This window comes from Denticeps clupeoides, chromosome 4, assembly GCF_900700375.1.
Source record: "Denticeps clupeoides chromosome 4, fDenClu1.1, whole genome shotgun sequence".
Classification (NCBI taxonomy): domain Eukaryota; kingdom Metazoa; phylum Chordata; class Actinopteri; order Clupeiformes; family Denticipitidae; genus Denticeps; species Denticeps clupeoides.
In genome coordinates, this window is record NC_041710.1 from 29,319,200 (window position 1) to 29,343,382 (window position 24,183).

Sequence of the window (24,183 nt, forward strand, 5' to 3'; positions counted from 1 at the left end):
GGGGGGGGGGGGGGGGGGGACAGGAAGCTCTCCGCTGACAGAAGACGAGTGGAGTGAAGGATTGTTGATGGTGTTAGCAGCAAGGCAGAGAGGGGGGGGGGAAGGCGGCAACCTCGTCTGTCCTCCTTTGTTCCTGGGCCGCAGCTGAGAGGATCTGAAACAGAAAAAGGACCAATCGTGTTCAGGGAGCAGGTGACATCACGTTCCTGGCAACAACAGAAGGAGAGCAGGCCGAGCGCAGGCGGATGGATGAAGAAAAACCACGGCGCGGCTCTGGCGGCAGATCCGACCGTGTCGTTTAATACGCTTTCCATACAAAAACCATATTTCTGCAAGCATTACACAGCGGACAACTTATTATACAAACTACAAATACATTTCTGAAAAAGACATGAAGCAGCGTTTCAACCAATCACACAAAGAAGACAAAAATCAGTAAACGCTAATTACGAACTTCCTCACCGGTTCCGTTATTGTAAGATGAGAAGCCAAGATCGAAAGCGAAAAGTAAGATAGGGTAGAGTTTACTTTACAGGCAAAGTGTTCCAGATTTACACAAAATTTCCCTGTGGAACCTGGGAGCAATTAGGAAAATTCCTTAAAAAATTTCAGGATATCTTTTCACTAGTGATGCCAAGTAGAGGCAACCAATCACCGGACCAACCGCCATTCAAAACTAATTCCATCCAGTATCTCATCTGTCATTACATCACCATTACAAAAAAACTATTGATTCTAGGACGTTTTAAGGAAGTTTTTAGAACGGGAAGTTAGATATGAGTTGGTTTGGTCGTATTCGATCTTATCCAGAGTGATTTACATTTGCTAATTACAGCGTCCATCCCTGGAGACTATCTGGTCCGGGGTCTGTTTGAACAGATGACATTCAGCCCAACACGTTCCACCCTTAATTGCTAGAAATGCTGCAAACAACAGCTGTACAGTATGCAGTCGAACAGAAAAAAGCACATATTTTCAGCAAGAAAACATGTGTTTTTGTTGATTAGATCATTCAAAGCCAGGCTGTTTTAATCAGATCATTCCTATTTTTTCTGTATTACAAAATGAAATGCTTTCATGCACCTTTGAATTATAGTTATGTCTTATGAACTATTGGAACAAATAAATGTCAAGGAAACTGTATGCCTGAGCGCCTTCTCCAGACAGCCACATGTCAGCGCCTTTCATGTAGTTTGACAGCATTCAGATCAGGGCTCATAGAGGGACAATTTTTGTCCTTAGCCATTCTTGGGTGCTCTTTGCTGTATTTTGGGTCATTAAGCCGTTGGAGGACCCCATCCCTGCAACTGAGACCAAAACACTGATGTAACTTGTCCTTGTTGCGGCCACATCCAAGAAGGTTGACTACAGTCCTGTGGACCTTAAACCTCTGAATGACATGTGCCACTGTATTCACAGGAGCATCAAGTTGAGATGGTCTTATAGCTTTTACCTATAAAATGATCATTTTTGTACCAAGTTTTTTCCTAATCTCTTGAGACAATTTTCTCTTTAGCTGTCCATGGTCCATGCTCGGTGTGGAGGACACCATAATACTAAACAGCATTTTCAGTCTTTTACCGTGAGGCTTAGTAAAGTATTTTCTAGGATTACCATAATTTTTGTCCAGGCCAGTTTCATAAATGTGTACTAAAATATAATTCTGCTCAACCACAATTCAGTAAATTGTTATGTATTATTTCATGTGATTCCAGTGACCGTTGTGGGATTTTCTTTCTGTAACGAAAGGGTACCAACAATTTTGTCCGTGTGTGAATATCAGTTATATGCTGATTTCAGCTGATAAATGTTTAACTGCTGTGGCTGCTATTTTGCACAATATACAATAGATAGAATAAGATGGCTGAAAAGAGGGCCGATAGACAAAATAACTACAAATTTTTACATTTTTAACATCTATTTCAGAAAAGGGACAAAACTTAAAATAATCTAATATCTATTTTGGAATTTTAGACTGGTTGTAGATGAAACATCTAACTACTACAGTACTCAATCTTTCTTCACCATCCCACGCAATCGTTTGATAGTTGATAGTCACACTATTCCAGCTCACACATGCAGAAGTCTGTCAACTCAGCAAAAGCAGACACGAGTGCAGTGGGAAACAGACTGAAGCACAAAACTCTGCTTTCAGCCAGACCATCACAGTGACAAAATATGTTAATGTCACAACAAACACAAACGACACTCAATCACAAGAAGAGCAGTGAACGTGATGCAGCCTACAAAGAGGTTTAGGTGATTTCTTTCCTTAAGCAAATGGAGAACACGGAAGATCTATTGGAGATCTATTGTGGTGTAAGATTGGGGCATACATTTTTAATTAGGGGTGGGACGATACAGGTAACTCACAATTCAATTCCGTGGCGATATGTGGCCCACCATAATGATAATATTATGATTTGCAAGATCTACGATATTCAATATATTGGAAGAAATTTCATCAACGATATATCACGATATATGTGACTGAAAAAGAAAAATAAGGAATAAGGAAATAATAAGGAAATCTTATGCATTTATTAATGCCAATATTTCCAACATTGTGCAAGGAAATAAGCATTTGCATAATAACTCACTGCCTCCTGGTCTTAAATGTAAACACTGTACAGCTAGACAGATAAAAGGGCATGAATATTAAAAACCAACATGAACATTAATTAACATACTGATACTGAAACGTCAGTAGTAAGTTAATGTAATGCACTTGGTTTGCCCATGATCACCTGAGAGTAGTTCACCGTGATAGCGAGCGAGGTGCACTCGCAGATTCGTAGTGTTGCTGTTATATTTTATCTTTGCAAAGCAGTTCTTGCAGATTGCATAGTCTTTATCCAGTGCGTAAAACCCGAAGTGTCTCCACACTTTAGAGTGGAAACTAGCGGATGGGTGCTTGATAATTTTTTTAGTATTTTCCGTCATTCTCTGCGCTCTCTGTTGTTAGTTAACTTGTGTTCTTCACCGGCGCCACTTTACCCCTATTTACTCGAACAGCGCCCCTGCAAACAGAATGGTAGATATTGGGTAGTGACAGTGAAAATTAATAATTGGGTAAATTAATCATTTTGTATTGTAATAAAATATCGATATTGGCCGTTAGAGTATCGATTATTTATTGCGACAGAGCTCACAACAACATATTGCAATATCGAGTTCTTTTCCCACCCCTATTTTTTAATTGATTTAATTTCACATATGTTTGTTTGTTTATATATAGTTTTTTTTTTTGCTTAAGGACACTCATGGCGTCCATATTCAAAGACAATCTAATCTCTCCATTGAAGGAAACATAGTCCTTTTGGGTACATCTAGCCAGGAGCAGCAGACAGAAAGCAGGTTATCAGGATCAAACACAATTAAAAAGGCTTAACCACAAGAGAAAGGGTCTAAAACGACTGACATTAATTCCATCCCAACAAGGCCCAACACCCACTGTTCCAAAAAGCATGGAGTTAATCCTCCAGACAACCAATCCTCACTTGCCAAATCAGTCCAATCAAAAAAAAAAAAAAAGTCAAAATCCCCACTATACCGGCTATGAATTCAGGGCCTGGATCTGAACACATGCACAAACACAGAGTACAGACCATGCTCGCTTCAAACTATCAGGTGAAGTGGGCATCAGTCTTACCTGTTTTGGAACCAGAAAAGTTCCCAAGTGTATGGATTATAGCAATTTTGTCAAGGACCCAACGAAGGTACCAGTTCAAGGGTGGCCATGGATCGTTGCTGTACACTGAGAGCTAAGGCTGATTGAGTAAAGAGCTACTGTACCGATAATGTGCCTTGCCACACCGCAAAAATGGTTCAAGAATGGTTGGAGGAACACATTGATTAGCTTGAGTTGGGATAGGATGGGATGTGCTGAAGAAACATTTATGTAGGTCACATCTCACAACTTAGAGGACTGAAGGGATCTGCTACTCATGTCTTGGAGCCAGATACAGAATCCATTCAGAGGTCTAGTGGAATCCATGCGGAAGGGCAGCAGGTCATAAATGTTCTTAGCCACCTCTCTCAGCTGATGTGGTACCCCATATTTAATGTTTGGACGGCCCTGACCACTGCAGACCAGGAACATGTCACAAGACCTTCACAAAATTCCAGTCCGAGTCACATGAGAATCATGAGTGGCTCAGAAGGGCACCTCTTCCTGAAGAAAAATGCTCATATGGCAATACCGCAAAGTGCTTAGGCTGCTGTGTATGTGTATCATGAGTGTCATGCTGCACATACAAACCGAAATTCACCAATAAATATGTTGTAATGTGTAAAAGACAGAGCCACAGTCTCTGCAGGTGGCAGGATCTGCGGGGTAGCCGGAGCAGGCAGTCTATTGCCATTTCTTGTCAGGGGGAGAGCTCTCCATCTGCAGCCTGAATGAAGAATTCATGGCTTCTTGGGCAAGAGAGGTGCTGCAGGACAGGGAATCCATTGACCCTAAAGCATCCTTGGCTGGCACGGAGGCGAGTCTGGCAGAGAGGCGAGCGCGCTCAGGATGCGGTTGAGCAGGATGAACCATGGCTGTGCTTTGGTGTGCTTTTGGTTGTGACTTCAGTAAAGGCTTGTGGTCTGTGCTCTCTTAAAGGAAGCTGCAATAAATTCACTCCCTACCCGTAGAGCTGGGCAATAAATCAACGCTCATTTTTCTTTTAGTGCAAGTGATTGTCTTTGTCATTGTGAAACACAGCAAGCACAGCACACGGTGACACAACAAAACACGTCCTCTGCTTTTAACCATCACCCTTGGTGAGCAGTGGACAGCCATGACAGGCGGCGGGGAGCAGTGTGTGGGGACGGTGCCTTGATCAAGGGGACCTCAGTGGCAACCGCTTCGTTCCTGCTAGACCCTTTCAGACTATGTTCAAATTTGCACTTTGTCACCAAAGATCCTATAACCTGGTTGTGTATATTTGTGATTCTGCTCTCATTCACTGAAGGTAATTTAAATATGGGGTCATCCACTGCATTTACACTTATGTCTCTAACTATCGTATTATACAGCACTGAGCAACAGTCAAAAGTGAAATAAATATTGATTTATTTACTGCCAAATACAATCTGTAGACTTTTGCTTGTAGATCATTCATTAGATTTGGGAGAGACCAACACCCAGTTCCTACAGCAGATCTCTAGATATCAATAGTTTTTCTCAAATCAAATTAAATTATTGCCTTTTTTTTAACAATTATTATTTCTGTGTTTTATACTTTTAAATAGTCCCTTCCTGAACAATTTCAGAGTTACTGTTTGGAAATGTCACTACTGCCTAAAACGTTTGTACACTACTGTGTAAAAAGCTTTTCTATGCTTCTATTTTATTTTACGTCATATTTGCATTATATTACACCTACAGATTCTGCTCTTGAAATGTCTTGCTGCGTCTCAAACAGTGAAGATTTAATGAGAATTTCAGATTATCCTTATGCACAATCTGTACAATCTGTCCTGAACAAATAAATCTCTTAATATCTTAAAAATACCATTTTGAATTATTATCGCTTATTGGATGCCATCCAATAGTCATCAGTTTGAGGGACGCTGAAGTCCCATTCTTCCAGCTCAACGATGGACTCTTTGTTTTCATCCAAATACTGATCAATCACAGTCTATGCATTGAGCAGACGGTGCCGTGCTAATCTGTCTCGTGCAAACAGATGCAAAGGGTATTAAAGCAGACAGGGGTTCCCTTGAACGCGCGCCAGTGACCCAGTTTGGGGTCAGTTATAGCTTGAGGCGACGCAATACTGCGCGTCTTTTTCTACTGTCTGAAAAGCCCTAAATGAAATGTACATTTCACTCCGGACATGCACTTCTGCATGCAAGATTATTGTGGGACAGAATGTTGTACGTGTTCCCCTTCCCCCCTTCTTTTCTTGGCAAACGGCTCAGCGCTATAAAGGAATTTGTGATGAATTAGTCTGTTTTCCCAAAGACATTTCCCGCGGTTTTAATGATGGTGGAAAAGTAGTTAGAACGAGGTGGGGGACAATCTGCCTCATCAACTTGTATGTGGAACAACTGACACAAGGTTAGAATAATGATAATAATGATGATTATTATTATTATTATTGTTGTAAAAAGTGTGCAACCGTACTCAACCACAAAACAGCTAAAGGAAAGTTGGCCCAGATGCTGGGGCAGCTGTACACTTGGTGACGTTTAAATGTCTTTCAGGACGCTACAATGCTGCTGGGTACCCGGCGTCTCTGGGGTAGCCTCATTTCCTTAGTCATTTCTCCGGCTAAACTGCGTGGTGATGACCCATAATTGAAAGGATGGTGTATACACTCTGAAAGGCTTGAGCCATCATGTGAATCTGTGGGCCTACAAGAGCCATCATGTTCAGTCTATTAGGACTGAGTGTTAAACATCCGTGAAAGCGGCTCCGGGGCTTTTGGAAACTGCTGGGAAGTTGCCATGACGATCCGTTTCATGAACCAGCACAAGATGATCCCCCCCCCCCCCTCTTTGTGCCCAGCCCCCTGTTTCCTGCTCATTTTCTCATCATGTGACTCTGCTTCAGAGATTTGCAGCCTCTTTCAGGCACAAATGCACAGAAACTATAAATCTATAAACTAAACTAAAAACTATAAACCATCTGCTGGGCTGAACATGCTCGGTACACAACATCCCAATATCTCAATTAGCAATAAATTCAGCACCGCTGCGGAATATCAACAGCACGCGCTACGTTAGAAATGGGTCAAAATGTGCATCTGGTTCGAAAACAAGACTATGGACAGAACACGTCTCTCCGGGCGACTTTTACCAGCAGAGCCGCCGGGGACGGACGCTGCCCACCAAATCATTTCGGCCAGGTTACGCCGAATAATCCACAATATTTTCCACACGTCTAATTCATCAGGAGGAGGAGACACTGCTGCTGTGGCGTTCGGCGCGCTGAGAACATTCGCGGTCAGCACTCTGATGCTGCATCTTAATTCGACCGGCCATCGTCCCCTCACCGCCTGCAAAGCCGCCTCTCTCTCCTCCGGCGAGACCATTCCTGCCGCTCAGCCTTGCGGGATAAATGGAAGCCATTTCCCCCAGGTAACAAAAGCTGCTCCGAAGAGGAACTCTCCCTCCGCCCTGGAAAACACCGCTCGGGTTCGCGGGGTTTCCTCCCCGTTGGAGCACGGTATCGCCGCGGGCCGCGGCGCTGGGCTGCAACAGACGCCTCGCCCTTCACAACTCACGGGGACCAAGGCCGGTAAAGCACTTTAAACCGGTGAGGTCGGAGGTTAAATCCATTATCGATCAAATATAATATATAGAAAAATATTGCGCCTGTCGTCATTCTATTTCAGCAGAAATGAAAAATACAACTTGTTCAGTTTAACAAATGATGCAACACAACAGAAACTGTCCACTGACACGGACCAGAATGTCCATGGGTCCAGCGGCTCACCTGGGTCTCAGGTTCTGGCGGGTCCTGCGCCGGGGCCCTCGGAGCCCCCCTTCTCCTCCAGCTGCTGCAGGCCGTCAGTGGGGCTGACACCTGACGGAAACAGGAAACGGTGGGGCGGTCAGCCTGGGTTTGTGTGTTTGCTCGGTCGGCTTTTTTGGCCGAAGTCTCAGAAAGCGCTGGCCGGTCCTTTTACGCTCATTCAGTGTCATCAGTGTCATCAGTATATTTTTAATATAAAAATATATAAAGTTCATCAGACAGGAGGAGAGAAGCTGGCAGTTTTCAGGACGACTACCAGTCACACCGTCTGTCTGGGACCCTAACAGATGGACACCCGCACGGCTAGGACAGGACAGCAGCATTGTTCATTGTCCTGGTGTCCATGTTGTGATTCACTGTTTTCCACAGTTCCTCGTATTTTGCCGCAGTCGAATATACAGAAAACGGGTCAAGTCAAACTGTCCCCTATCAAAGTCCCACTGTGGACAACAAATCTCTTCTAGTTTGAAAAAATGAGGAAAACACACTTTCCTCAAATCCGTATCGGTACAACGTTCACCTGCGAATCACATGTGGCGCCAGACGAGTGCTCTTTAAAAAATAAAAATCCACAAAACCGGTACGCTGTAAAACCAGATTCCGTGGCGGAAATGTCCCTTTCGCTGAAGGCCTGGATTCATCAGCAGTCTAGTTGCATGGAGGTGGTCTGATGCTCACGAGACAAAACATCGGCTGTAGGCCGGCCGCACTTTGTATTCCGTTCAGGACAGGACTAGTTCCAGTCCGGACTAAAGACTTCTCACAGCTTCATTTGTCAGGGCGACCGACCAAACACCAGAGACGGCATTATCATGCCAAATTAGTGTCCCGCCACCAATCACCCACAGCCGCATGAAGAGGAGTCTGTGACTCCACAATGGGCAAGAACAACAAGAAATTCCTCTGTTATCCGAAGAAGAGGACAATACAAAGTGGCCGAGCTTAGCAAGGTATGGGGACGGTGTAAAAACATCCTCTTACTCCACCACTAAATCCAATATATATCACCAGAGGACATCACAAGACACGCTACAGATGTCTAGGGACCATGGCCACATGCACACAAAAAAAATCCACATTTCCCCTCAATAAAACAGATTAAATCCGTTTACCAAAACTAAATTAAACAATTACACATACATGTGAGTTCATTGTGAGATGAAAACAGTGTTTGTTGAAAGTGAAGTGATTGTCATTGTGAAACACTGCAGCACAGCGCACAGTGACACCACGAAACGTGTCCTCTGCTTTTAACAGTCACCCTTGGTGGGCAGTGGGCAGCCATGACGGGCGCCCGGGGAGCAGTGTGTGGGGACGGTGCTTTGCTCGTTGGCACCGCGGTGGCACCTCGGCCGCTTCCTTAACCGCAGGCCCCCCACCTCAGTGGTAAAGCAATAAAAGTGGGCGTTCAGAACATGGTGTTACAGTACAGGCTTCTTAACCACGTCAAGCTCAAGATGTCACCCCGAGTGACATGCAGTCCAGGACTTATTCACAGTTCAAACACAAACTGGGAAAACTGGACTGTACAAGAACCCCTCCAGAGGACCTTATACTCGTGGACCAGAAGCAGAGGCTTCGATTTCATTTTTGGACGGGCGGAATCTGCTTTTTATACAACAGCCAATCACTGGCCGCTTTCAGTGCCGACTTCATTGGAATGACATATTTTCTGGTTTTTCCTTTTCCTCCTCCGCCGCCGGTACTGACACAAGCAGGAACCCGCTGCAGATGAGTAGCCTGTAAAGATGCTTGCATCCCACAGTGCATCTCTGTAGGCAGGGCTATTTATAAATGAGCTTCCTGGCAGACCCACACACTGGCACAGCACCCCAACCTAGTACCGCTGCGCTGGCGCCGCTCCCCAAATCTACACGCGCTGCCGATTCTGATGCCAAACACACCAAACGTGTTCCCTCTACTAAAACACACTGGCATATTAAACTTTTTGCCGCCATGATAACAGTATGATAACAGGTTAAACATCTCCGATATTAAAAAAAAAAAAGCTTTTTAGTTTTTAGCTTTTGCAAATTGACAGACAGCAAAGAAAAAAAAACAAAAAGAGGAACAGGAACATTCCGTCGTCATCATCATCATCATCATCATCATCATCACACACTCACCAGCACACAATGAGCAGCTTGAACTATTTAGCGCAGCCTGGATCCAATGAGCGCGGGTGGAACAAGTCCATCCTGCACAGGAAGCCGTGGAACATCCCTCACTCTCCGCCACGTCCAGCGCTCGGCCGACCAGGAATTCTCAGACGTCAGACGTTCCTGGCGTCAGCGCCCACCGGAGCCGCTTTATTACTACGCCATTCGTGGGAATCCACTGCTGCGTGCTACCATTCAGCTGCAACGACCACAACGTCTAGAGAAGAATGACAACGGCGGACATATTCCAACGACTGTGGTCTGCGAGCAGAGAGCTGGGCGCTTGCGCGTGATCTCTTCATCACGGAAGCAGACATTTTGGCAGCCGGGGCGCAGAGGAGTGCATCACGAGGCAAAAAGCGAGAGGGGAGGGAAAATAGTGCTGACTAAGCGCCACTACACCGCCTGCCGGCCCACCATCTGAAGGGTCCGACTGACAGGCTCCAGCGCTCCGCGGCGCGGAGGAGGGCGAGGGCGCGGCTACGCAGATTCGGGCTCGGCACAGGCCCCCCCCCTCGCCGGGTCACCGCTGCAGATCCGCCGATCTGCCTTCCTCTCCGGCCCACAGGACAGCTTGAATTCATTAGCGTGCAAACAAAGACTTGGAGGGGAAAAGTTGCAAATTAGCCAGCGAGCGATCTCTCCTGAAAAGAAAGAAAGAAAGAAAGAAAAGAGATTGAGAGAGAGAGAGAGAGATCTATCCATATCAGACCTTTACAGACAAAATGCATTCAATCATTTTAGGTAACATTAATGTAATCTGCAAAATTAGCATCTCAAATCACAGTTTAGTTACTATGAAAAAGGTATTGCGATGCATGGGTGGTAGTAGCCTAGTGGTTCACACACTCGCCTGAACCAGAAGACCCAGGTTCAAATCCCACTTACTACCATATTGTCCCTGAGAAAGACACTTAACCCTGAGGGAGACTGTCCCTGTAACTAACTGATTGTAAGTCGCTCTGGATAAGGGCGTCTGATAAATGCCGGAATGTTTAATGTTGACAAGAATAGGAACAAATCCACCAATGACCAGCAGATCAATAACCTCAGATTTTACTGCCAGCATTCGACATACAGCTGTGGGAGGCTGAATTTATTTCATAAAACACTTGACCTTAATATCCCTCCACCAGGCTTATAATGGGGGACAACTGAACACTTAGGCCCGGTGCCCAGAGCGCTGGCGCCCAAAGTCTGGGTCAGAATACTTTCATTTGTAATGAGAGTATCTTACATTATATGTTTTAATTACCATGTCTGTACGCATAAATACAGGACACTACTGAAACCGGCCATTTTACTTCAGGAGATATGAAGCGTTTACAGATGTTGCATCCTGAACAAGTTCAGCACGTGGTGAACTGAGGAGAGAACCTGTGTTCTTAACTGCAAACCTGTGAGGAAACGGAGCTTGCAGTGAACAAACATGACAAGCGGGAATAGAAAACGTCTGATAATCATATTATTATCAGTTGTACTGTACAAGGAGACGAGTCAAATCCAAAAGCCTGAAGAAGTCTTACGTAATCTGGTATAATGAGATGAGAGTCCACTGGATGTTGACCATGATGTTTGTCGTGAAAGTCGCTATATTATGAAGATGGCGCTACAGGCATCTTCAGTATTTAACAAGCACGCTGATGAGCAGTAAAAAGCAACAGACATGAATAATGCTCATTAATACAATAAAACTTTTCTGCATCCCTGCATGTGAAAACGTACGTGTTTACATTCTGTTACAAACTCCATGACATTGGTGACAAACTTCATGTTTACTCCATTCATATACTGTCCATTAGTCTGTCCATTTAGCAAAACTCAAAATAATCCATTCAAAGCAGTTTGTCCAGGTTGTGCAGGCTTGACCACTCATTCCACTCAACACACTACAGACAATAAAAAGCCAGCAAATCTCCTGTCATCCAACCAGTGACCGGGCCCTATGGTCATTTGAACTCATTTCATAATTTGAAGATCATTTGTGCAGCATTTAACATGTATAAAGTCATCAAGCAATCTGTTGCAACAAATAAGATGCTTTGATGCCTCAATTCACAGGCCTCTACCGAGCCACGCCTTGTCCACAGCGGCACAGTTGGTCACATCCCTGTTGACAGATGATTGACACGGCACAGTCTCCTAATCAAGCCTATGACCTATGACCACCACCACCGTGCTGCAGGTAGCAAGGTGCGGCCCCAAAGAGAACAAAGTGACCTCTCAGGAAGGACTAATGTCCACATATTACATGCCTACCTCCACCTTCTCGACTGAATCGTGTAACTGCAGACACACAGAGGGACATCTGTCACCATGCAGGACACCTGCAGCAGTGAGCACCCACCCGCACCAGTCCAGGTCCTGCCACCATTACACCGCGCTCATCGGTGGATGCTCACAGTAGCCACAGAGGCTTCAGATGGAGTCATGACACATGCCACAGACAGCTTTAAAAATAGCATCGGCACCGATGGGAAGAGGCGACCCATGCCAGTCAAATTTAAAATGTTAAAAGGTTCACGAGATTTAGTACAAAGGTAGGATATTTACAATATAGAACAACTTCAACTGTGATGCTAATTATAATACTCCATATTGTATATTATTGGTAAATTAAATAAGTGTCTCATTCCAAAGCTAAAAATGGATTTATTTACCTTTGAATAATACATTACATGCATTTAACATGTGAACTATCATTCTTTCTTTGTTCCTGCCTAGTCTTTCTCTCTCCCTCTAATCTAATTACCAGGCCTTGAACAGACAGCTACTGTTTGCTGGCAGGGGCAGCAGGGGTGAGGTCTGGTGCACGGCCTCGGCAATATTGCATTTTCATAAACTAAATCCTTCGGAGACAAACCTGATCCTGGCGTTCTTTTAATAACAATAATAACGTTGCTGAAAGAGAAAAGCAGCGCTTCCTTCAGCCCTCCGTCCAGGGCGATTCAACTTTCCAGACCTCCAGTCCAACACGTCTTTGTGCGCGGCGTTGTCCCCTCTGACTGCTTGCGTCATGGAACCGGATCGGGTGTTCCTCTTGTCGCCTGAAGCCTCACGTAAAATGACCTGCCGCTGACTCTCAGGTGTCAGATACTGTTTGTCTTCGGCGACCTCGTTGATTTGCTCAGAGCAAATCCACAGCTGGACGTTCCACGGCTAGGCTCAACATACAGAAACCTCGAAGTTTCAGCTCAGCAAGACGCTTCCTCAAACTGGGCTGGCAATGTGACCACCATAGCGAAGGAGATGTGTAGCAAAACAACAAAAAAAGTCTAGTTATTAATGCTCGGAAACATAGCATTCAAACTGGCGTGGGACAGCCAGTTCATCGTACGGTTCACCACTTTCACGCGTTTTCAAAGTTTGTTCCTTTTTTTTTTTTTTTTAAGGACCGCAGGGCTTAGTGTGCTTCCAAGTGAGCCTCATGGAAAAGCTAATCCCCCCCATTAGCTGTACGCTGTTCCGAGCTGTGCTTGAGGGGTTGACCCCATTGCGGTGCGTTGGTTGCAGGGCTCCACGACCCAACTGTACCGCGGCGCCCTCGGCCGTTCAGACATTCACCAACGTGGCAGGATTTACACAACGCCGACTCAAAAGGCATTTAAAATACATTTTAAAAAGGCCTTTTTGTAAAATATAAATGAGAAAGAGGAAGCCGGCGGGTAACTCAATGCTCCCAGTGCAGAACAGGAAGAGCAAACGGTGGCATTTCTCAGCAGGCGCAACGTCGGCCCCGCTCAGCCACGAGGCGGTCGGGCAGTCAGCGCCGCCGGGCACGTACGGCGTACGCTGGAATACAGTACGTGATGTCACGCCACGCCGTCTGCGACTCCTCAGTTACTACTCTCCACAAAAAACAATCAAAAATGGAGCAATGCGGGCTGCCAGCCCACCGAGTTACTGGTGCTTTGCGCACCAGAGATTCTTCGTGAAATTCGCCGCCGCGTATTACTACGAAGGAAACCGAACGAACACTCACCCGACGAGGCTTCCCTCGAAACCCACACAGCGAAGACGAATTTCCACAGCTGCCGAACGAGGAAGCACAGGATTACGGTACACATTGTTCGACATGCTGCATCGCAACGCAGGCCAAGGCACCAGGACGAAGACTACAACCGAGCAGGTAAGCCACCCGGGATGCCGGCTAACCCCCCTGTCAGGCTCCATTACCCTAATACTGTCTGACCGTTTGCTTTAATCACAGGTCGAATGCACACTCCTTGACTCCTGGGTGAGGGCTTCAGGTTGGGCCCACGCTGCGAAAGCTGCAACCCACATCCAGAGATGAAAACTAACAACTTCTCGCATTCCTCGTGGATTTGCATACCGACAATTAAAGAACAAAAGGTGCGCCAGATTACAGTGGGGATTACAATTTTGCTCCCTAACGAAAGCTTGGACTGCTTGTTGGAGTTGACCGTGTCACAATGTCTGACCGTGCTTCAAAGTCCAGGGGAATGTTCGACAAAGCAGGGTTTCTCAGTTAGTCACGATTAACCGATGGGAAGGCTCCTCACCTACATTCTTATTGGACAATCAGGACTTCTGTTTTACGTTAACCCGGCTATCTGAGAAATGTGATGACAGAGGCTTCTTTCGGCAGGTAAATACACGCTGCCCCGTGAGGGAAGCAGCCACAAGGCTTTGTTGACTCGGCCTCCAAACATCCCAGATCTCAGTTCAACTGACCATCTGTGGAATATGCAGGAAAAACAAGTCCGATCAATGGAGGTGCCACCCTGCAACTCCCGGCTTTCACAAGACCTGCTGCTGTCGGCTTGGTGCCAGATACCAGAGGACAACTTGTGGAGTCTGGGCCTTGATGCGTCAGAGCTGTTGGCCAGATTTTCATGTTGTGGCTGACTGGTGTTTCAGGCATGCAGCCTAGTTTATTTGTTAAAATAGAACAGATTTTATGCCTGAAACAAATAAGTAATAATTATATATCATCTTAGGTTGGACATTATTTGACATTATAGCCAGAATAAATGACATGCAAACAAGTTATTAAAACATTTTAAATGGACATTGAAAATAATCACAATATGCACAGAAGAGAAACACAGTTTGAATAGACAATATTGTACAATATTACTGGTAATAATGCAACACATGTACTCAATTTAGTTTTATATTGTGCTGCCCAAGAGTGAATGAATATCCTTAAATTGACCGCTCATACATAGTAAATGCACTTTTACTATTAGTTTCAAGAGATAATATGGAATTGAGAGCGAGAGAGTGAACTAATCCTGGTAAATCCAGGTGGTGGCCATGGCCACAGATTAGAACCCCCCACCTGGCACATGGCTGCCACATTGCACGCGTCAAAGACCTGCAAATCCAGAGCTGCCACCCTGAACTCACCCTGACTTCAGTCAGAACAACCATTCAGCTTGGCCAAAAAGCCCCGAGTTTCCAGCAGTCGGGGCCGAAGGGGACGAGCATCCGTTCTCTGCTACGCACAACGAGGGGGAGTAACCAGCCACTCAAGGGGTTGACAGGAGGACTGGACCGTCAATGGACCTTAGTGAAGCCATGCTGTAAAGATTTTAATATCTGTGCATTTAAAATGGAGATGGAGATGTCCTTTATAGACTGGGTGCAATGCAGGCTTGTCACGATACTGGAATTTCTAAGAATGGTAATCAATACTATTTTTGATTTGTATACACACACACACACACACACACACATGTAAATATATACACACTACATAAAGAAATGAATGAATAAATAAATTGCTTAATAGATTAAAAAATAATGAATAAATAATCAAATGAAAAATTCATGCTGGAGCTGCATTCGCCTGATACCATGTAAGCACCGGATCCTCTGGGAAGGCGGGGGAGGGGCTGCCTGCTGCAATGCCTGTTGAACCAGCAGATGCAAAACTAGAATTTAAAGTATCTATACCAGCGCTAACTGATTTCAAAATCGATTCATATCTGAGAATAGATTATTATTATTTTTTTTTTTTTACATTAGTGTAATGCGCCGTGTAAACATGCACCATCATTTGTACTGCTGGCAAGTAAACACCTTCAAAGGACAGGAAGTTCCAGCTGGCTTAAGGAAATGTTTAAAAAATGGCTTAATGTCTTAAATGGATGGTTTGGGCTAATGCAGGCTTATGCTCTGGTGTCAGCTCTCAGGACTGATTGGCGGCCATCTCTGCTGGGACTCCACTATGCCCTCTCTGGCAACATCCAGTCAGGAACTGCTCAGAAACCTGATTTGGAATAATGGAGCTGTATCATCCCACCTGGCCACGGTTAAAACCAAGGTAATCCTCTTGTTTGCCAAGATGGAAAATCGCTTAGAGGTCCGGACGAGGATGGCGAGGCCCGTTAAAACGTTTGGCCCCAATGGTGTTTCATTAAATGTTATTGAGTATGAAATAGGGGCAGAGACAATGAATTCATCTAGCGGTTTATCCCGCTTCTACAAATGATCATTTTTCTCTGAAAATGTTTCTAAAAATTGGCTGTTCATTTTTTTTTACATACAGAAGTAAAAGAATTTGATGGGATGTCTTGTATTTACATACATCATGACCAATAATGTGGATGAAGGTAATTGGCAGAATTCTGAAAGCATTGCTATTATGTGCAGATATGTTATATTAGTGTTTTCCTCAAAACAGTGTTTTGCTTTATTCATATTTTTATTATTTTTCTTAATAATCATATGAAAAAAATGTAGGTATGAGGTAAGTTTTTAACCTCCTGTCTTCAAACTCCCACAATTACCAGATGAAATGTGGTTTATAGTGGCTTTTGCCAGCATAAAGTAAAAAAAAAATGCATATGTTCACTTCACAGCAGAACATGCACCAGGAAAAGCTCGTGCTCCATCATCAAGTTGAATGGAGGCCATTTGCGAGCAGCAATTGTACAATCAACTGGGCCGACGACTGAGGTTTAACTGGTCTGCTCCTGGACTAAATAGTGCACTTTACCGCGAGGCTTTAGCTGCATGTTTCAGACCTCCTGGATAAGTATAACCTTCACGTTTTCAGCTCTCATGAAGTACAAGTATTCCATCAGGTTCATTTTGCAATGATCTCTGTAGGTTGCCGATGCTGCATAAAAACAGTTTCGTCAAGCTACACCTACAGCGTGACTCGGCGATTAAATCACACTACTGCCCTTGCACCAGTATACATGAACTTCTGACTGATTTATTGTGCTTTTGCCAGTTCACATATTACATCACAAACAATATAGCTTGTGGCAAATACATGTCGAGCAATGAATTGGACAGTTTTACAGCTCAGCAAATGTCAAATGGTTTTCAAACGAGATGCGCATTATCACTTGTGGTTGCGAGTTCATCTGAAGACAAGTGCTAACGCATTGGAGGCAGAGTCTGGTGGGGGAAATTGTCAAGGGTGTGTAGTCTGAGTGCGTTTGTCTGACGGAGAAGTAATTTAGGGTGCTTTGACACTTTTGGTTTGGATCAGTCAGTGAGATTTGAACATTGTACCATTCCCCTCTTGGTTCGGTTACCTTTCACACAGGGAAAAATCCAAGCAAACCAAAATGTGTCGTTTTAAATCACGCGAGAACTTTCTCTCTGCTGATTGGTCAGATATATCGCCGCGGGAACAACAAATGTAAATACAGGAAGCAGATGTGCTGTTGACGACACTGAAATTTACCCATAATTCACCGATCTCGAATCATCAAAGTGCACCAAGAGCCAAAAGTGCTTGAAGAGCACCAAGCCTGCAGGTGTGAAAGCGCCCTTGGTCACCGTGTAGCGTGATCTTTAACAAAGTTCATTTCATTTCCGAGATAATGTGCGTTGGATGTTGTGTTTTGGTTTCATCAGACAGCATCAAGAGAAAAAACACTTTGGGAAGTTAAATTCCCAACTTTTGCCAATTTGATGTCTGGCATAACCAGACATTCATTCTCCGACACTACTGCACCAAAGCCTCACGCCCCATTCAATCCAGTAAAACTCATAACAAGAACAATGAATCACTTGACTGTTGCTCTAGACATGCCGCATACTCCCCACAAATCTAACTTGGCAAAGCACGCTCTGTAACACCAGTACGCCCTGCAGAGGACCACAGGAACACAGGTCTGTTGCTTGGTCTCAAATATTCCGTGTTGACGCTTGCAGGTAAGTTGATCAGAAGGACTAAATTATGCATCCGCATGAGTCTGGACTGAAATTGTAGCTTGAGGTATATCCAATCAGAACAGTCAACCTAAACAGCAGTTCATTAATAATAGCAAAACCATAATCTGACCCATGAAGGACGACTTAAATGAACAACAACATTGCATGTTTCCCCGCTGCTTATATTCCATAGGGACACAGCCCATGTCAACCTCTGCATCATAAAAATGTATCAGGGAAAAATCCACTGCCAGTCATACTCCACACTTTGACAAAAACATCATTCATTATTAATTAATGGTTAAAAAAAATAATTTTTAAAATCTGGGATGGAGGTAAAACCCAAACACATGAAGGGCAACAGCCTATGGGCTCTCCGAATTTTCATTATCTTAGGCTTTTCGTGTTATCTGACAAAATATGGATGACACAAGATCTTTTGGCCTTGTGTTGACCATGTCTTACATTTCTATTCAGGAACAGTTATTCCATGATAATTATCTATATTTTTCACAACCCATAGTGCAAATATGTAAATCTGCATAAATCTAAAATAATTTCTATTCCAAGTGACATTATTATGTGATGCATGGGCATCACATAATGAGAATAAGAACACAACTAGAGGTACTTGTCGTGCCTTACTACTGGGTACTTAAAATTATGACAAAAGCCATACAGCAGTTTGAAAACTTGCCATGTGATGCACAGGACACAGAAAACTAGTCTCACTTGTTAAAACAAACTTCCACAATAAAATTCAGGGAATTCTATAAGCATTCACACAAAACTAAATATATCAATGTATAATGGGTGTTAAAACTGTGCAATACCAATATATGCAACTAAAATGACCAAGATGGTAGATTTTAACATATGTTTAACATATGATAGCAAGTACTAGGAGTTAAAATCTGGTGCATTGTATGAATATTTTAATTAAGCCTGATGCACCACTCAATATAACAAAGAAAGTTAACTTTGAATGTCTGGGTTATGATAATAATTTGCTTTGAATTTCATTGAAACTAGTAAAAATTGTACCCCGTGAGAAGTAAGTGTTTCAAATGTCTTTTCTTTTTTTTCCAACACACTGAAGTTGTAAAGAAAATGGCAAAACGCGAGCACACACACACACACACACACATGCAAATGAACGCATGCATGCACACATGCTATACGAGACCTGTGCACATTACAAAGGCCTGCTGGGGGTCAGCGCATACAGCTGCGTCTGCTATTGATGTGAAGAATCAGACAGATGGGTTGAAATTGCCCCTGGAGAAATCACATTAATGAAACATGACACCATGCTGACACAACCACAATCCCATCCAAAATATGCTTCTCATAGTGTTAAAGCAGGTCCTGTGTAACAAAGAAATCCTAAAAAAAAATTTTTTACTCCAAACAAACAGGAACCTATATAAAATCTTATGTACCAAGAAACGTGATATACGTAATAAACGTAATATACAATAATGAAAAGTTTAATGCAGGCAATGAACAATGAACAAGCGATGTTGCAACAATCTGGCAGCTAAAAATGGACGTCTTTCGTCTCACGTTACACTAAGGCAGACCTGCTGTTGCGGCACAACATTTAAGTCTCCCAGTCATCCTCGAGGGGTCTCCTGCAATCAAAGGGGCGTCGAAAAAGTTTCAACGGAGACGCAGCACGTGTACGTGCATAGGCGAAAAGTGGTGGGGCAGAATTCTTATCTACAGGACGAGACCCGTCCCAACCGGACCGACAGAGCAGGCATATGGGAACTGGGATTAAAAGAACTAAATTCAGAATTAAACAGATTTCTTTCGGGGGTTTTGCGGTCGCCCTCTGAACACCCACTGCATGGTGGCCGACTGCTATTTCCAGATTCGAAACGTATGCATGAACTATATCAAAAGTTTGGTCTTTCATCTTTGTGATGGCTGTCTGCTGCAAAACTGACCAAACAAAAGCTCGGCCCGTGTCGTGAGCGCCAACGCCGCAAAAGGCAGAAATCTGAATTCTCCACCATGTTAAATACACAACATAATAATTAGGTTACCAATAAAACACAAGGCCGCCTTTTGTGTTCACACACCCTGTAAATTCCGGGCGGCGTTACCGCAGACTCGGGCTGCTCCCTATCTAAACCCATACTCAATAGCAGAAAATAGCCCCCTGGTTTATTAAAAGACCTGCTGTCTCATGTGATGCCAGGAAGAAAAACTTTCACCGACTGACCTCATCCATCCCATTTTGCGGTTTTTATTGTATTTCTGCTCCCGGTCCTGGTGCTTGCTGCAACGTACCTTTCACACACACAAAAAAAAACGGAGCATCACACTCCGTACGGTGCAACCGGAAAGAGTGCCGAGAGCAGAAGACACCAACGTTGTGGGGGAAGGAAAAATAAAAAAACATTTCACGAACACTAACTGTGCCAACCGGGCCGTGGAATCGTGACATGTGACCCGAGCGAAACGTCCACCCGGACGGCTCCCATGGGCGTCACCGCGGGGGACGAGGAAAGCTGAGGGCTGCCGGCTCGCGAAGTTTACGGAGGAGAGAGAAAGGGGGTCTGGATGTCAGTCGGATGCTGCGCCGGTCCAGGCGGGCTTCTCCCCCCGGTGTAGGCCACGGAAACCAGGTCGCGCCCTGTCACCAGTTGCTCTCAGGCCAGGCCTGGCGGAGAGTGGAGACACATCCGATCACTCGGGACGGTGATGGTGTCACTGTCACCATATTCCACAGGAAGGTGAGTTCCACGTCAATCTGCACTGCCGGGAAATCTGCTGCGTTTCTTATCAGACCAGGAGCATGTGAAGAATGCATCCCTCACACGACCATCCAGGTCCTGCAGTCACTCGTGATCGGGGCTAAAAATAACACACACACACACACACACACACACACACACACACACACACACAGAATAAAAAGAGCCACGGACAAGTGACAGCCGCCCAACTTCTGCCTGCTCCTGCCCCGAGCCGCCGTGTGACCGGGGCGGCCGGACGGGGTCTGGAGAACGAGAGAACCGCGGCGGGCTGCTCGCCCCATCTGACGCGACGTGGACCCGCGACAACAGCGTCGCTCGGCATCGCTTCGCCAGGCGACGGCTGCGGCTGAACAATAGGCGAGGATGCTGCTCGCTGTCGACCAGACAACAACAACACGACCAAAAAAAAAAAAAAACCCGGAGCAGCGGGGAAAGCCCGACGACGCCGAAGCGCGGAGAACCGTGTCCGGTTCTGTAAATAAACGCCTCACCTTGACGCCCGGGGGCGGGAGACGGTCGAAGATGCTGCGGTATCTCTCCGTTACCCGACGCGTTCGGCGCGAGCTCGGAGCCGCTTCGTGGGCTGTACCATCGAGCTAATTCAATCTGCAGTGCGCCTCGCGGCGCCAGCGCTCGCAGTCCGGCCGCGGAGGGGTGGCGGCTGCGGCGGGGTGCGGCGGCGAGACCCTTGCCTTCGAAAAGCTCTGTTGTTTTCCGCCACGTTGTTCGCAGTGTGGGCGCTGAACGTTTAGCGGTTCGTGTAACGTGACGTTTGGGCGAACAGAAACTTCTGTATGCACTTTATCTTCAACCGGCCCCCCCTACGTGACTGTCCAAATCCGATTTGGTTCAGTCTCACTTAAAGGCATCGAGCACGTTTTATCACCAGAGGCCAACCGGACAGTGTAATTCAGAATTATTTCCAAATGTCGCTGCTATTTATTTATGTTTATTTATATTTAATAAATAGAATAATTATTACATAAATCAGAATGTAATTGCTTGCTTCAAAGAAACTAACAGTGGGTTAAATGTATATATTTATTTTTATTCTACAAATAAGAAATCTAATGTTTTCATTAAAAAATATTTAAATGTGATGGGTGATTAACCTAATGTGACGCTCTGACAAAGTTTAAACATTAGAGAACTTTCCAGTGACCTTGTAGCTGCCCTCCTGTTTTTTCTGTGTTTCTGAACAAATTGCTTCTGTTACCTAGCGGTCATATACACCACCGTTACCACCTTCCTGGCTGCTGTGTAAGAGAGCTGGTTTCTGTCTTTCCACTTTAGCAGTTTGAAGCTATTAAACTACATGCCCCAAGTGTCTGCTTTAGTTCCTCACAAATCATTTTAAAATGAATCTGACCTGACATTAAGAAAAATGGTATTCAATGTGACATCAACAAAATCATTCAGACTTTGTCATAAAAATCTGTTCCAGAGCTGTGCAGAAACAAGCCGAGTCTGCAGCTGTGATGGTTTAATGTCTGTTTGCTGACTTTTAATTTAGATCATTCTTCACAGTGTCAGGTCAGAATGGAGGACCACGTGTGTCACTGCCTTTCTGTTTCCATGTGACACAACCTCAGCTTTGTGTCCCTTTACAAACCAAACCCAAAATTGCATGTGACTGAAAAGTGTCCGCTTTAAAATGCAATGGATTAACAGTAACCTGAATGAAGTGGTTATCCAGGACATGAAAACAACACAAAGACAAGACTACATTAGTGCTGCCAGGACAGAATGCATCACTGCTGGTTTTCTGCAAAGATAACTAGGCTGACGACCAACAGGACTGTTTATGGACCGTTAGGAGATTATATTTAATTTAATGTCCGCAGTGAGAACACGGTGTAATGTAAATATGACAGTGTGATAGTATAATGACAAATCTGGCGTTTTGAAGGCGGGGCAACGTTTCTTATCAGCGCCGTGTGGAGCCCCGTTCTGGTTGAAGAGTCTAAAAGCTGGCGGGGAGCAACTCATATCCTGGCAGTGACTTCCAGAAAGCAGGAGACAGAAGAAGTGCGCACCAAGTGTGGTCTCCAGTTCGGTGTAAATCTGTCTTTACAAAAACACAAAGAAGAGAGATTCAGTTCTCAATAGAACAAATATTTTTGGGGGATCAAAGTAAAATTGGCATGTATGGAGCCGAGCAATGGACCGTTACACTGGGGGACAATTCGACAATGAGCCCTGGGAAATCCAATCACATGGTGGAGACAGTGGCATTAGCGTTATCAGTGTGACCAGCTGCAGGGAGAATAACGGTATCTCGGCTTACGAAAGTCAACGATCGTCTGGACGAGAGTTTAATGGGACTTTGGCCCAGCGCACCCACAACCGACCCCATGGACTTATTGTACTTGTCATATGAGGGCGGTTGCTGATCCATGGGCTCCTTATGTGCTGCAGCAGTAATCTGTGATTAGCAGACTCAATGTAATGATTAGTGCAACTTTGATTGGAGCCCAGGCGGCCGCCATTATGAGGAAAACATAAAAACAAAATATCACCAGTTGTATTGCATAAACTACTATACTGATACCATGTCTGAATAGAAAGATTTAGTGGCTCCATGCAGACGTAGGGGCTCGATAAAGCCAGGAAATGTTATCTATTTCCCGTTTTTTTAACAGTCTGTACCCTGCCATCTTCTGATATTGGTATGTTGTGAAACTTTTGTCTTGGAAATATTGTCTTCAGTTGCATTAGTATTTCAGCAACTCTGTTTCAGTAGCAGTAGATTAGAATTATGATACATTCAGTTATATAGACATAAATATAAGACTTTCCAGCTGAAGATTTGTGTTGATCATCTAAAAAAATGATGTCTGCATTTGCGTTGTGTCGTCATGTTTTGCTTGTAGGCAGTCCAAGCATCATTTCAAATATGATGCAGTCTTATGAATGCCGAAAAAAATGTGAAATAAAACGGGAGTAATTCTGGAAGTGGGTTCAAGGTCCCAAAAGGCGAGCTATCGAGGGAGAGATGAGGGTGAGAGAAAAAGAAAGCGTGAGGAACAGGGCATGCAGGGTTTGAAGGGCTTTCGCTGCTTCAAATATTCCAGAATATTCTGGAAAAGTGGGTGCAAAAATATGTTAATTAACTAAGTGAGGGGAAAACAACTCAAAAATGAAATAAAAAAGGGGGCAGGGTGTCAAACTGAAGGCTCAGCACAGAACAGGCATGATAGTTAAAGATAGTTAAATATCATGCATCTTCAATGGATGCTATTAAACAATAATCAGATATACTTGTATAATAATGGCATAACTCTTTGGCAAAATGTTGTATATGACACGGTTACTTCAGGGGTGAAATCGGAATATTTGTGTCCTGGGCTTTAGAAATAACCCATTATATTTTAACACAGGGTATTGCACACAAGCAGCACACAGCTGAGGGTTACTGTTACCAAGCAACCACAACACTGGGATGGATTCTGATGAAATCAGAACTCTTGTTGTCAGGCAAAAAAGTAGGCCCAACATTGTTTTTGTCTAAACAGAATGTAAGGCGCATCACCAGTCCAAAACCGTGTAATTATGAACTGGTTGGGAAACAACGCACACTTCAGCACGTTATAAACTGTGGGATTACGAACATGGAAAACTCGCCAGGCACCTACACGTGACA

At 44.5% G+C, this 24,183-nt stretch overlaps 1 long non-coding RNA gene across 1 annotated transcript; it reads right to left on the bottom strand.

The window, feature by feature from the left end:
* Positions 1-4: 4 nt before the first annotated feature.
* LOC114789321 (uncharacterized) lies at positions 5-21,296 on the bottom strand. Its single transcript, XR_003749647.1, has 3 exons — positions 21,032-21,296; positions 7,433-7,522; positions 5-154 (listed from the first exon to the last, which is right to left on the bottom strand). It is a non-coding gene; the product is annotated as an uncharacterized LOC114789321 (long non-coding RNA).
* Positions 21,297-24,183: the final 2,887 nt, after the last annotated feature.